A 13,482-nucleotide genomic window follows, 5' to 3' on the forward strand; every position below is an offset into this window, starting at 1 on the left:
TCGGCTTTAAGCTGAACCATTCTGATGGGCACAATTCCTTGCTGGGTAGGCCAAATAGACAAGGCGTCAAACTCGGCTTCAAACTCCTGTATATTTTCACCGGGTTTCTGCTGTCGTCCCGTTAACTGGGTTTGATAAAGTCCTTTCCTGTCCTGATCCTCATAGCGATGACGACATGCTTCGCAGTTGCTTTGTTGAGCGATAGGCAGGGTTTGTCTTCGTAGTTTTTCTACCAGTGCCACAACCATTTCCTCGTTGCTTCACCCTTTGGAGTTGATACATTGCCCATGTAGTTTGACCATCGTATCTGAAAGCCTGATCTTGTTGATCCCGTTTCCGGTAGCTAATGTAGAAGTCGCTCCTCTGCTGATTTTTCTCTCTAAGTCACGTAACTTAATCTCGACATCATTATGAATTTTATTCATGTCCTCCCGACCTCCACTTAATTTCACTTGAACGCCATGTTCCATGTTCTTGAGTCTATGGGTGACATACTGTTGAATTTTCTGTTTTGGTCCCCTCTAGAACGTCCAATATTTCTCTTCTTTCTTTAACGCAACTACAACAGTTTTTGTTCTTCTTTCTCTTGTTTTCGTGTCCTTTTTTTTTTTTTTTTCTGTTGTCGCAGCCATTCTTGTTCTTCTCTATCTTGTTCTTGGGGACTGTATAGTTTACATGAGTAGTAAATAAGATTGTTTATTGTTACAGTATTATGAATAGATGGCAAACAGTGCATCATTGCACAGTGTACCATCATGATTTTTGAAAGTGTAAATAATTGCTATCAAGATGTTTTTTAAAGTTCAACAGTGAATCCTAACCTGTTAAAAGCAATAAAAACGTAATAAATTGCTTACTTGAACAGTAGCGCATCATATCATCATTATCACATACATACCTTGAAATGAAAGAACCCCTGTGTGGGGCTTAAACTTGTTCATTAACCCACATATCTAGCAAAATCACTCTCAAAAAAACCCCAACCACCTCCAGACCGCGGAAAAAGAAGACCCACATTCTAACTCTTTCCCAGTCTGCTCTTTCACCCAAACACCTTTCATTCCTGGCGGTCTGGTTCGTCCCCTGACGTTCACTGATTTCTCAGGAAAGTCACACCTTCCTAACCATCTCCACAATTTTGGACAAACATTAACGCTTTCCAAATTGACAACATTTCTGCGTTCAGACAGTCTCTTTTCTCGTAATCGTATCATCCCTTCCCTTTTCCGCCCTCTAAAGCCACTACTACTCCGGTTTCCCATTCCCCCGCACTCGCATCCACTCAAATCATCACACACCTCTCTTTACCGCCAAGATCCTCATACCACAGATTGCACCTCGGGAAAGGCCTGTCCTTCTCATTTGCCGCGTCGCTCATTCTCTTCTTCCCGCTTAACTTCCGAAACTTGAAACTTCATAGGCCACCAAATGACACAAAGGTGTGAGATTGATGACCCTGAGGGCGTCCGGTAACACCTGACCGACAGCAACAGGAACTTTCTCTCCGCAGTTCCCAGATGCCTCCTCATTCTGCTATCGTGTATCCTTACGCACCAGATTCCGCTGCCATAATGTTGCCGGTTCAGCTACTCTCTCCATAATTGCCCTTGTTAAGACACAAGCCCGCGATCTTGCTCACAACTTTTGAAGAAGATAAACTTTTTGTTGTTAGCAAAGGAACTGGTATCAAGTAGGTCATTGAATATTTTACAAAATGCTTCCTTAGACATTTCAGTGCAGGCCGAGTTAGACTATAACTAAACTAAACTAATATACCAGGTGTCCAAGAGCACCCTGGACATAGGAGATTAACATGGGAAAATGGTTTTGATTTTTTTGCGCCTGTACGGTTCATTTAATGGAAAAACACTTTAGATAAAAGTTGTAGAGCACATTTTCGGCTATCTACTTGTAATTTTTTCAATACCGTAGATTCGACCATTAAGACGAAAAACGGATCTAAAATTCGGAAATTTTAAATCTCCCGCCAAGCGGTCGTTAAGGAAAGTTTATATCCGGTCGTGCTACCAACCTTTCAAAATCATAACAAATCGTTGTCAGTCATTCTGTAATCAAAACATTCAAAACAAGTTTATTTAGTAATAATTTTGAGTTACTACCCACATACTGCGAAGAAAATACAAATAAATCATGATAAAAACACTTTATCAGTAGCCACAGTCCAAAAATCTGGTAAGTTACGTTCATAACCTCATTCAATGTCTCTACTAAACTTATTTACTTTGCAGCAAAATTCTTTAAGAAAACACTGGTTTTGCTTGCAAATATTTAATGAGGATGACCGAATCACCTATCTCAAGCCTCTTCATAACACTACCAAACGATTTAAAGTGATAAAAACAATGGACTAGGAAGGCCTGCAGATGTTTGAAGATAAGTTGCTTTACTATACAGGGACCACAAAAGAGGGTAAATACTTCCCTCAAAAGTGGTGCAATTTAGTGACCTATGTGACTGATAGTTTTATTGTATCCTTCTGTTTTGTAGTGTTATCAACACACCATAGTGTTTAAGTGGTTTTACATTGTATGATGTTAATAAAAAGGCATTTTTTATAACTGATTGTCAATGTTTTTTCCCATCTCTACAGGGTAAGGTAAGTACTGATATTTAATTAGCTCCATTAGTTAACTTGAACATCATTCACCTACAAGGATACTTGTAAAATGTCTACTAACCAAACATAGTTTATTTGCAAGTAATGTGTAACTCGAGTTCACATTTGATTAGTAAAGGTATGTCCTGTGACATGGTGTATTGAATTAGAAGCAAATTGTTTCTCTTTAGAGACTTTCAATCACTACATTTCACCTACCTTTGCTAATTTGGAACTCCACTATTATCCAAACAAACATTTAGGTTAGTAAGACAAAGTTGTTTTTAGCATAGCTTGTATGGTGACAGGTTCACCCACTCACACTCAATCTGTGGAACAATCACTGTTTATGTGGTAAGACCAGTTTTCTTTGCCACCTATTGTACCTAAACTTTTCACTTGAAGAAAATGTATACTGTACCTTGAACTGTGAATAAATAATTAATACAAACGTTCAGTGTACAAAGTTTTATTTGGAACAATTGAGTGTGTGGAAACAAGAACACAATTATAATGTTAATACCTAAACCTAGAATAGAACAGCTCATTTAGATAGCTCAATTGAAAAGTGGTTTTTTTGACAATACCTACCCATATACAAAAACTTTTGTCACCTGACTGATAATTTGACTGTGTAAGTCCATATTCTGTTCCTAGAAGGGGTTTCTCAGAGGTTTTATAGCCAGTTTAAGATTATTCACATTTCACAGGCACATCAAATTTTGAGATTTAAGTCAGATATCAACACTGAATCATTTTAAGTTTTAGTTGCAACACTGGTGAAGACCCTCGCTGATGATAGATACTGATGATAGTCCATGAAGTTAAGCACATTGAAACTAAATCACACCACTTTTGAAGGAAGTATTTGGCCCCTTTGTTGTTGTCCCTGTACAGTAGGAAACTTGTCTTCAAAGATCTTTATTGTCCACTGTTTTCATCACTTTAAATCGTTTGGTAGTGTTATGGAGAGGCTTGAGATAGGTGATTCGGTCATCCTCATTAAATATTTGCAAGCAAAACCAGTGTTTTCTTTAAGAATTTTGCTACAAAGTAAATAAGTTTAGTAGAGACATTGAATGAGGTTATGAATGCAACTTACCAGATTTTTGGGCTGTGGCTACTGATAAAGTGTTTTTATCATGATTTATTTGTATTTTCTTCGCAGTATGTGGGTAGTAACTCAAAATTATTACTAAATAAACTTGTTTTGAATGTTTTGATTACAGAATGACTGACAACGATTTGTTATGATTTTGAAAGGTTGGTAGCACGACCGGATATAAACTTTCCTTAACGACCGCTTGGCGGGAGATTTAAAATTTCCGAATTTTAGATCCGTTTTTCGCCTTAATGGTCAAATCTACGGTATTGAAAAAATTACAAGTAGATAGCCGAAAATGTGCTCTACAACTTTTATCTAAAGCGTTTTTCCATTAAATGAACCGTACGGGCGCAAAAAATTCAAAACCGTTTTTCCATGTTAATCTCCTATGTCCAGGGTGCTCTTGGACACCTGGTATATGCTTGTGTTAACTCTCTCGTTCTGCTGCTTATGTGTTCTTCGAAGAACATTTTTTGTACATTTTTCCTGAGAAGGTCTAATTAATCCATGTTGCCCAACAGAAGCATGCAAACACTCACGCGCATGAGCCTTTTAGGGCAAGCGGGGCTTTCTTTTTAAAAAATCTTGTCTTCTGCCTAGATGTGACCACATGATGCAGACTAAGAAACACTAAGTGAATTAATACAAATATTGAATCCTAGATGGAGAGGCTGTTCAAAAGATAAAAAGAGTCGATAGAACACTCTTTAATAAAATGTCATTCTTCCGCACGTGTTGCACGCACGACATACCCTCAACATTTCAGTTTAGGTAGACACTTAGGGTATCTAGGAAGAACCAACTTAGCACTTCTGTTGGCTTTCTAAAGTCGATAGGACTGCTGTAGCTCTCAATAGATTCCAAATAACTACCATTTTTGCCGTTTTTAATTTAGACAAATCATTGCATATGTTAAATAAAAATAGATCCAGGAGAACAATAATCTGCATGACAAGCAAATCATTGTTCTTCGGATATAACTTCATGGTATATACTGTTTCCAATTGTTCTATATGACATAATATGACCAACCATTACAAAACGATAATAAGACGTTCTAGACATCATGAAAACTTAATGTAATGGAGCTTGAAGAATATCAAAATTAATTTAAAACGAAGTGAAACTTGTTGTTTTAAGGTTTTGGAATTTATTCAACTTTTAATGTCAAGGGTTCAAACCAACTTTGATAGATGTAATACCTCGGACGGTCTCCGCCTAACCTGGGTTTTGCCGTGACCCGCAAAATGTATTTAAAACTATCAAGTGTGAAAGGGACATTGGCGAATGGAACAAAGCAATATTGTCGATGCAGCGCATTGGTCAGTTTCCAATTTCCTTGTAGACGTAAGTATTCTTTTTCCGAATTTGTATGGAATGTTGCAATGGAATTGTTTGATTTGGATTTACAAATGTAGAAATCTTCAGGTTTTGTTCTCATCTTGGATGTTCAGCATTGCTCGGAAAAAACTTGGAAACAAAAGGCAAGTAGCAATTAACATTAAGCAGGATATTTGAATCAATCTTCATGGTTAAATTGAATATTTTATTTCTGGAAATATAAGTTTGTTTTCGTCATCGTGTTGTTCGTTTCTTTTCAACTTTAAGCTATCCTAATTTTCTTTGTCTCTTGCTGTACATTTTACTGTCATTACCTTATCTATTTCTTTCTCCCTAGACCATAAAACAAGCATGATGAGTTTAAAATCCACAGCAAACTAAAGAAAGTCACTCATAAAAAACAAATTCCCTTCATCTTGAAAAATGCAAATGGACAAATACTACTTGATCCTGAAGACAAAAAGAATGAGTGGTCAAATTATATCAAAGAACTATTAAATGATGATCGAAGAGCCCATGACATTGGTGATGCAGATACTGGACCTTCAGTTTTAAAGACCGCAGTAGAAAAAGCAATTAACCAGCGCAAAAACGGAAAAGCCACTGGACCTGAGGGAAATACCAATTGAATTGCTTAAGCTCCTAGACGAACAGGGTATCTCATTTCTAACATGCCTGTTTAACAGCATTGACGACACTGGACAAATCCCCAAGAATTGGCTTTGGTCGTCATTTACCCCTCTTCCTAATAAAAACAACGCAAATGTATGTGACGGCTTAAGACTAATCAACTTAATGAGTCACTCTTTGAAAGTACTGCTTAAGATAGTCCTGAACAGGATACACTCAAAATGTGAAACTGTAGTTGGGAAAGAACAGTTCGGATTTGTAAATGATTTTATAACTCGAGAGGTTCTTTTTTGTATGCAAACCTTGTTGCAAAGATGCTGAGAAGTTCAAAAACCAGTTTAAGGGTGCTTTATAGATTTTGAAAAAGCATTTTTCACGACAGACTTTTTGAGATTCTGGACCCAACCGGTATAGATGATAGAGATACAAAACTCCTACGAAGGCTTTGCTTACACTCACAAGGTAGACAATGCCTGTTCAGACCAAATACCTATCAGGTGGGGAGTTAGACAGAGGGTTGTGTAGTATCACCAATCCTTTTCAGTGTATATTCAGAGACAATCTTTAGTAAAGCCTTGAGTGATCCGCCAGGCATTGTCATAGGAGGTCAAACAATAAATAACATCAGATACGCCGATGACAGTGCTATAGTAGCGGAAAGAATCGAAGACCTACTACTCGAATGACTAAATACTGCCTGCCATAACCACGGACTAAAAATAAATATAAATGTTTCAAAAAAGCAGACATGTTAAACAGATTAGAGGCTTAGAAGAGATAAGAGAAAATTTCTTGGGTGCAAAGAATATCCAACGAAGAAGTCCTAAAGCGTATGGGCAAGATATTGGTGAGCTCATAAACATCATTAAATTACGAAAACTTTAATACTTAGGATATATTCTTCGAGGAGAACGCTATTCGCTGGTACAACTCATTTTAATTTTGTATTGTAACAACAACAACAATTGTAAGATCCAAGGAAAAAGGGGAATATGAAGAAAGAGGTTGTCTTGGCTCAGAAATCTACGACAATGGACTGGACTGACTGTTAAAGAGCTTATGCGCGCCGCTCAAGATCGAGAAAGATATAGACAGATAATCATGGAGACTACCAACGTTTAAATTTTACCAGAAAAAAAAATCTTCTTTTTTTGTTTGTTTAGGTGCATTTTATCACATTGCCGTAATTTTTATTTAAAGAACGGCTCAGCAAATTGGTTTCAAAGGTCTAACGAATACTATCGTGTTCTAGGTCATGCTCATTTTGAATTTAATACGATTTACATTGGCTGTATTCCTAAGCTTCCATAATATAAAATCAATTTGTAAATATTTATATTTACTGAATAGCTCTGCTTCCTTTTTTTGACGATTATTCAGGGAAATTAATTCAAATTCAGAGAATATGCTGCGAGGTTTTCGACGGTAAGCCGACTGCGGCAATAAACTATCCAACTAAAAACCGCTCCGCACAACTTATGAATTCCAATAGCGCGGTAAACTTTTGACGAAAAACCGCGGGTAACGGGTTTAGCTAGCCTAAATCAGTATAAATGGTATAATAAAATAAGCTGAAATTAGTGAAACGATAATGGTAAGTTATAAAACCGCCAAATAACCAGTAAACCGGACCAGACAGCAATTTAAAGCAATTGAGCGTAGTTCTATTTTCGTTAGTTTTCCTTTCTTTGGGATACATTAAATGATCGAATTGTAGTGGTAAACTTGACGGGTTAGGGACATAGTTCTGTTATAGGTCTATACGCCCCAACTGATGACGCAACACCTGGTGAAAAGGATGAATTCTATAACCAACTAGAAACCACTTTGACCAGTCTCGAAAATCGGAGGAAAATCATTCTTCTAGAAGATCTTAATGCCAGAGTAGGACGTGATGGGGATAGCAATATAGTTATCAGTTTAGTTGAAGAAACTCTAAACCACGGACAGAACCTCCTTGAAACATGTGAAGTACACTAACTTAAGATACTAAACTGTAAGGGATTAGGGATTTTTCTAACACAAATATACCTGGCATCAATACTAGGGGATTCAAAAGTATCATCGATTACATAATTCTTAATCAAGACACTAAAGCTTGGTTCACATGAATCCGGAACATTCGCGGAATGCGGACAGCGGAAAATCGTTCAGCCAATCATCGTTCTTCCGTAAGCGTTCTGTCCGTCTATCCGGACCGGATTGCATATTTTGATATTTTCCGCGCGTAAACGTCGTAATCATGACATTATTGACATTAATGACAGGGACAGAAAACAAAACAGAAACAGCAAAGCAAATATGTCCGTGGAGATGAACGAAAACGATTTTAAGACTACGCTAATTGATTTTGTCCAAAGTTACCCCATTTTGTGGGATTCTAAGCACCCTCAACACAAAGATAATAATGCCTTGAGGAAGGCTTGGCTTGAGATTGCCAATCGAATGAAAACAACAGGTGATTAACACTATTCCGTCAACCATTCCGCAGCTGTGTTACTCGTCACATGTGAACCACAAGGCGTTTTCCGTGCGTAAAAAGCATTCATTCCGCACGTTCCGCACCCCGCGCTCCGTAATAATTCCGGATACATGAGAACCGAGCTTAACTGGCAAGTAAATGATACTAGAGTAGTCAGAAGAATAGAGTTGGCACAAATAGCTATCAGCACTGTGCGGCACATAAAGCCCTTCGTATAGGAAAAAAGGTCTGGAGTAAAAACGCCAATATAACATGGAATTCAAAACTAGAAGTTCAAATGATCATAACTTATATGAGCAAGAAGAAGCGAAATTCAAGGAACGAATCATGGGGGAAAAATGCAAAGAAGTTGACAACTATATTGGCGGAAAAAGATCATCGGATGCGTGGAAACTGATCAGAACATTAAAACAAAATAATACAAACAAAATAAATATTCAACTAATTCAGATAGATCAGTGGAAACAGCACTACTCTAGGGAACTAAAAGAGTCCAATATCTCACACGCTCACCCACACCATACATTATGCAAGAACATCATGTAATTGTGGATGAAAATACAGTAGAACAAGCCATCACAAGCTTAAAAAATAAAAAGCCTCTGGACCAGAAGTAGAGCTCGAATCAGCTAAGAAAAGGCCACAGGCGTCATCAAACGATGATGTCACGATCTCTGTACGTCTCGCTTTAAATATTGCTGCTCTCGTTACTTTCCAAGTTGTTGCAGCCAGTCAGTGGCGTGCTATTATTTTATCAGTAAAATGAAACATTTTCGTCGTTTTTAATAAAGAAAATAAAAGACAACAAGTTTTTCAAAGGAATGGAAACTCCTTCTGCTTCTTTCTTCATAAATTGTAAGACGTTACTGACGATTTCACGGCCTTGGCTGTATATGATAACACCTTTCTTTCCAACCTTTTTGAAAGACATTTTGACAAAATAACGTTTTTTATTCATAACACTATGTGAACTTCAACTGCGACCATCAACAATACAACCAAAACACCAGACTAAAACGGAACCTAACCTAACCCCCTAAGTCCCCCTGTCCGCCACTACATTTTTTTAAACTTGGCAACACCGTTTAGAGTGCCGGCTAGTAAAAGCATATAAAAAGGTCCAAATGTCCCTGGCCGCTGCCGCATCTGTTTTAATTGTGTCCAAGTAAAAACCGTACTACGTTGCCAAGTGGCTTTTTGACCGCTTAACAATATATTTTCGGGAATATTTTAATAGGACGCCTCTGATTATATCCAATGCGACGGCAACTGTAGAAGGAGAAAGAAATAGTTTTAAAAACTGCGTCATTGATGATGCGGTGGCCTTTTCTCATCTGATTCGAACTCTAATGCCTGCTGACGAATGACAAACAAACTGGAGGAACTGTTCACCAGATACATCAACAGTGAAGAAATACCATCTAGCTGGAAAGAGATGTGGATAACACGCTTTCTTAAAAAGGAAGAAGAGACAACGGTTCAAACTATAGATCCATTTCCAATGCCAGTACAATGAGCAGACTGTACGGAAAATACTTAAAAACATTATAGAGCAAAATATGTTTCAATACAGGGTATTCCAAATGTTCCGAAACAGGTTACTTTTTTCCACAAGATGGAATTTTGGAATTTCACGTAAGGTTTAAAAATCTTCTTGATTGTCACTCAAATTTTTGGGTCTTCGGACTTTTTTTTAAATTGATCGGTAATGATTTTATTCAGTTCTTAGGTTCTTCCAAAATTCCTAATCAGTTTAATCAAGTTTTTCACAGCCAGTTTCTCGCAATCTAAGTAAAAACTTTTAGCAAAGAACAACCGGTTTCATTGTTGGCTAAAATACCTGATAAAGTCCAATTAGGTGGATTAAGGATGAGAAATGTGTACAGTAGATGCAGATATGAGTTCTCGATCTGGGAACGCATTATTGAATATATTTCTCGTGCTTGAAGATGATAATATCTTATCATCATATCTGACCATCATGAGTAATGTTACTAGTTTCATTTTGTTTAATTTAACCATCTTCTATTAAACTTGAAATGCGACTTGACACATCATAGATATTTGACCCGAAATGTCAACCTGCTTAGACTATTTTGAATGATCATTCCTAATTCACCTTCTAATTTGATGTTAACAGGTAATTTAGTCAACCCCTAACTGCTGATTATAGAATGTTTGGAAGAAAACGATTAAAAACATAATAACAATATGAAAAAGGTGGTCTTTGTCACTGGTCCGAAGATTTAGGTCCTAAAAATTCTAAACAACTATCAAGAAATAGATTCTCTAGCATTCTCTAGATCTTTGCAACATTCCAACTAGTAAAAAAAAGTAGACCGTTCCAGAACATCTGGCATAGCCTGTATTTATTCAGTATCGAAGTTCTAATCAATTAACTAATAAATTATCTTTAGAAAGATGCTGAACGCTTTCATAGCCGGTCATAATTGAAACTTGTATGGTTGGCTAGTCAACGTCGAAAGTACGATAGAGTTCTTCGAGTAAGTTACCACGAAATTTTCTTATTCTTCTTGAATTTTATTAGCAATTTAATATAGTATATTCATGCAAGTGTAAATCCCAACTGTGAGAAGATACATAGTATGTTTGGCTTCTAGGAATTCGATCCTAATTAATGTCTCTCTAATAGACTCAATCATACAAAATAAGTTGCAACTAAGAATAACATCATCTTTCAAATTTTTTTTCATTCATTTCAAAAAAATCAAAAGTTTTTTTTACTTATCGTTTATTTTATCCGCTAATTTACGATCGCACTTTGAATTCTTTATGCTTTGCTTTTATTTCGACAGCAATTAGGATTCAAACATTTAACTTTCTGCAGGCTGAGGAACTAAGTTGGAAAGTTTCGATAAGGATCCCACAAAACAGCATTCAAACTTCAGCATTCAAGTATCTGGATCCGGCTTAGTAATGAAAAATACGAACAGATTCTGAAGACTTAATTTATTCGCAAAACATTCTCTTCTTCGGTGCTTTGTTATGGCTGAATCTTAATTCTTTGAAACAATAGTGTAAACCTATTTTTTCTTATACAGACGGATAAGGAAAGTATAAAATATGATGTGTATGAAGTGTGTTGATATAAACCTGTCAATTTGTGTTTTCAGTAATAATGATAATGAATGGACTTTTCTGTAAGTTTGTCGATTAGTTTATTCCCCATTTTAACTTATACAATCCCAAACTTCTAAACCTTTTGATTCATTAGAAGCATCATATTAGTTAATGGGCATGTTAGCACACCTTAATAATGGAAGTCCTATGAGGCAGACAGAAAAATTTATAAATTGCACTGTTCTTCATATATAATTTGTAGAAACATATCTCTTCAGCTAATATACATACATGATTATGTGTAAAATAAAGACATGATAAGAGAATGTAGGTTCGGACAAAAAAATGTGACGGTGAATGAATGAATGAGGAAGACACACCCTCAGGCGCTTTTGGCCTCGAAAACGTATAGGCCTCCTATATGGGTCCGTTACGGTATGGGAGATACAGCAGCCCAGTGTCCTTTATGAAGGCCACTAGCCTGCTGGGGCATAAGACCCAGCAACCGCACAGTCCTCAGCAACACCCAGCAGAGACTGATGTCGTCTCAGGTGACAATGATCGGTCAATAAGCCTGTTCCCGTTCTTAGATTGCTTCTGTCTAATCTTAGTAGTTGTTAAGTTTTCAGAGCTTTGGGGTTACTTATGAGTTTCTTGGCCTGTCTCAAGTCTGGAGCGGCAACCTAGCGGCAGTGAAACAATTGCATGGCCAAGGCCTCCATGGAACAAGAAGCTCTTTGATATTCCAACGACAATGGGCGTCTCTTGTGCGCTGAATCTAGCCAAACGGTCTGCCTCCTCATTAACAGGAACGTCAGAATATCCTGGCACCCAGATTTTTCCAACGACAATGTCTCGAGGATTGTTATACATTTCAGCACTAGCCGGAAGCTGACCTTCTCAGCGCGGTGAGTGCTTAAATGGCTGCCCTGCTGTCTGAACAGATTTTAATATTCCGTCCAATTTGGAAACTGGACAACACTTCGAGCACACAGGACAAAATTGCAAATATTTCTGCCTGTAAACTGTCTAACACAGTAGAATGTTGTCCCAGAGCTATATGTCTTCTGATCTGACCCGAGTCAGCAAAGACACTCGCTCCAGCGCGTTCATTCGTTTTGGATCTGTCAGTGAAGTTTCATAATCGGTGGTATCCTATTGCTCCCCCAGTCTTTGTGACCAGGGAGGGCGACCCTGAAGAGGCTGGAAGGCTCCCGATAGTAACGGGAACATAGGGTCACCGAGCATGAGAAGAATCGGACACCGTTCGGTAGCCCAGTACCACAAGCGCGAGTGTCCGTACGTACTCGCTTGTAGATGGTTCAGACAATGGTCCCATACGTCAAAATGGGTCTAATAGTAAAAGCACAGTGGAGCCAGTTGAGGACCATCTGGTTAAGACCCCAGGTACCACCAAAAGCACTCCTGCACGTTCACAGTGCACACATTGCTTTCCTGGCTCTGTAGAGTATGTGCTCTCCATAACGGTTTTGTATCTAGGTGAATACCAAGGTATATCGCTGCCTCGGAGTAATTGAGTACAGTAGCAGAGAGTTTAATCTCCGGTCGTGTTTCTTGGTTACGTTTGTGACTAAACAGCATCAGTTTGGCTTTTTTTGGATTTATTTTTAAACCAACTGCTTGGCACCAGTTATCCGTTTTACGTAAGGGCCTAGCCATGGGACCACGCAATTTGGAACTGCTTCCACAGCAAAAGATGACTAGATCATCCGCGTAGGCCTATGCACAAGGCTCCACAACAGAGAAGAGAGAACTCCGCTCTGTGGTCAGCCTCGAGCGGCAATAACTATGCTGTGATTACCGTGCATTCCTGCTTAAACGCTTCTTTGTGACAGGATGCAACGAATCCACTCTAGCAGGCAAGACTCTACGTCCCGTCCTGCCAAGGCTCTGCAGATGACGTCGAAGGGCGTGTTGTAAAATGCTCCCTTTATGTCCAAGAACGCAGCAAGAGATTCGCTCTTACTCGAAAGAGCCCTCTCAACTCTACGGACAAGATGATGGAGAGCAGTTTCCGTCGATTTACCACTTTGATAAGCGTATTGATGTGGATGTAGAAGCCGCGTAACAAGCTGCCCGTGAGACTAATCGGTCTTAACGATTTTGGGTCGGTGTAATCTGACCAATCCGTCAAGACGGGACCGGGATAAAAACCACTGTATAATTAATGTGACTTGATATGGCAGTTAATTCTGTAGAGTCGAG

General features: G+C 38.2%; 1 protein-coding gene and 1 long non-coding RNA gene across 2 annotated transcripts in view; one reads left to right on the plus strand and one right to left on the minus strand.

Annotated features, from left to right (window-relative positions):
* Positions 1-13,482, minus strand: part of LOC145738810 (protein qui-1) — a 294,747-nt gene that overhangs the window by 15,321 nt on the left and 265,944 nt on the right. The window lies entirely within an intron of this gene.
* Positions 1,866-2,579, plus strand: LOC145738815 (uncharacterized). Its single transcript, XR_014180875.1, has 2 exons — positions 1,866-2,193; positions 2,250-2,579. It is a non-coding gene; the product is annotated as an uncharacterized LOC145738815 (long non-coding RNA).

Source organism: Ips typographus, linkage group LG16 (assembly GCF_016097725.1).
Source record: "Ips typographus isolate SLU linkage group LG16, UJ_Ityp_2.0, whole genome shotgun sequence".
NCBI lineage: Eukaryota > Metazoa > Arthropoda > Insecta > Coleoptera > Curculionidae > Ips > Ips typographus.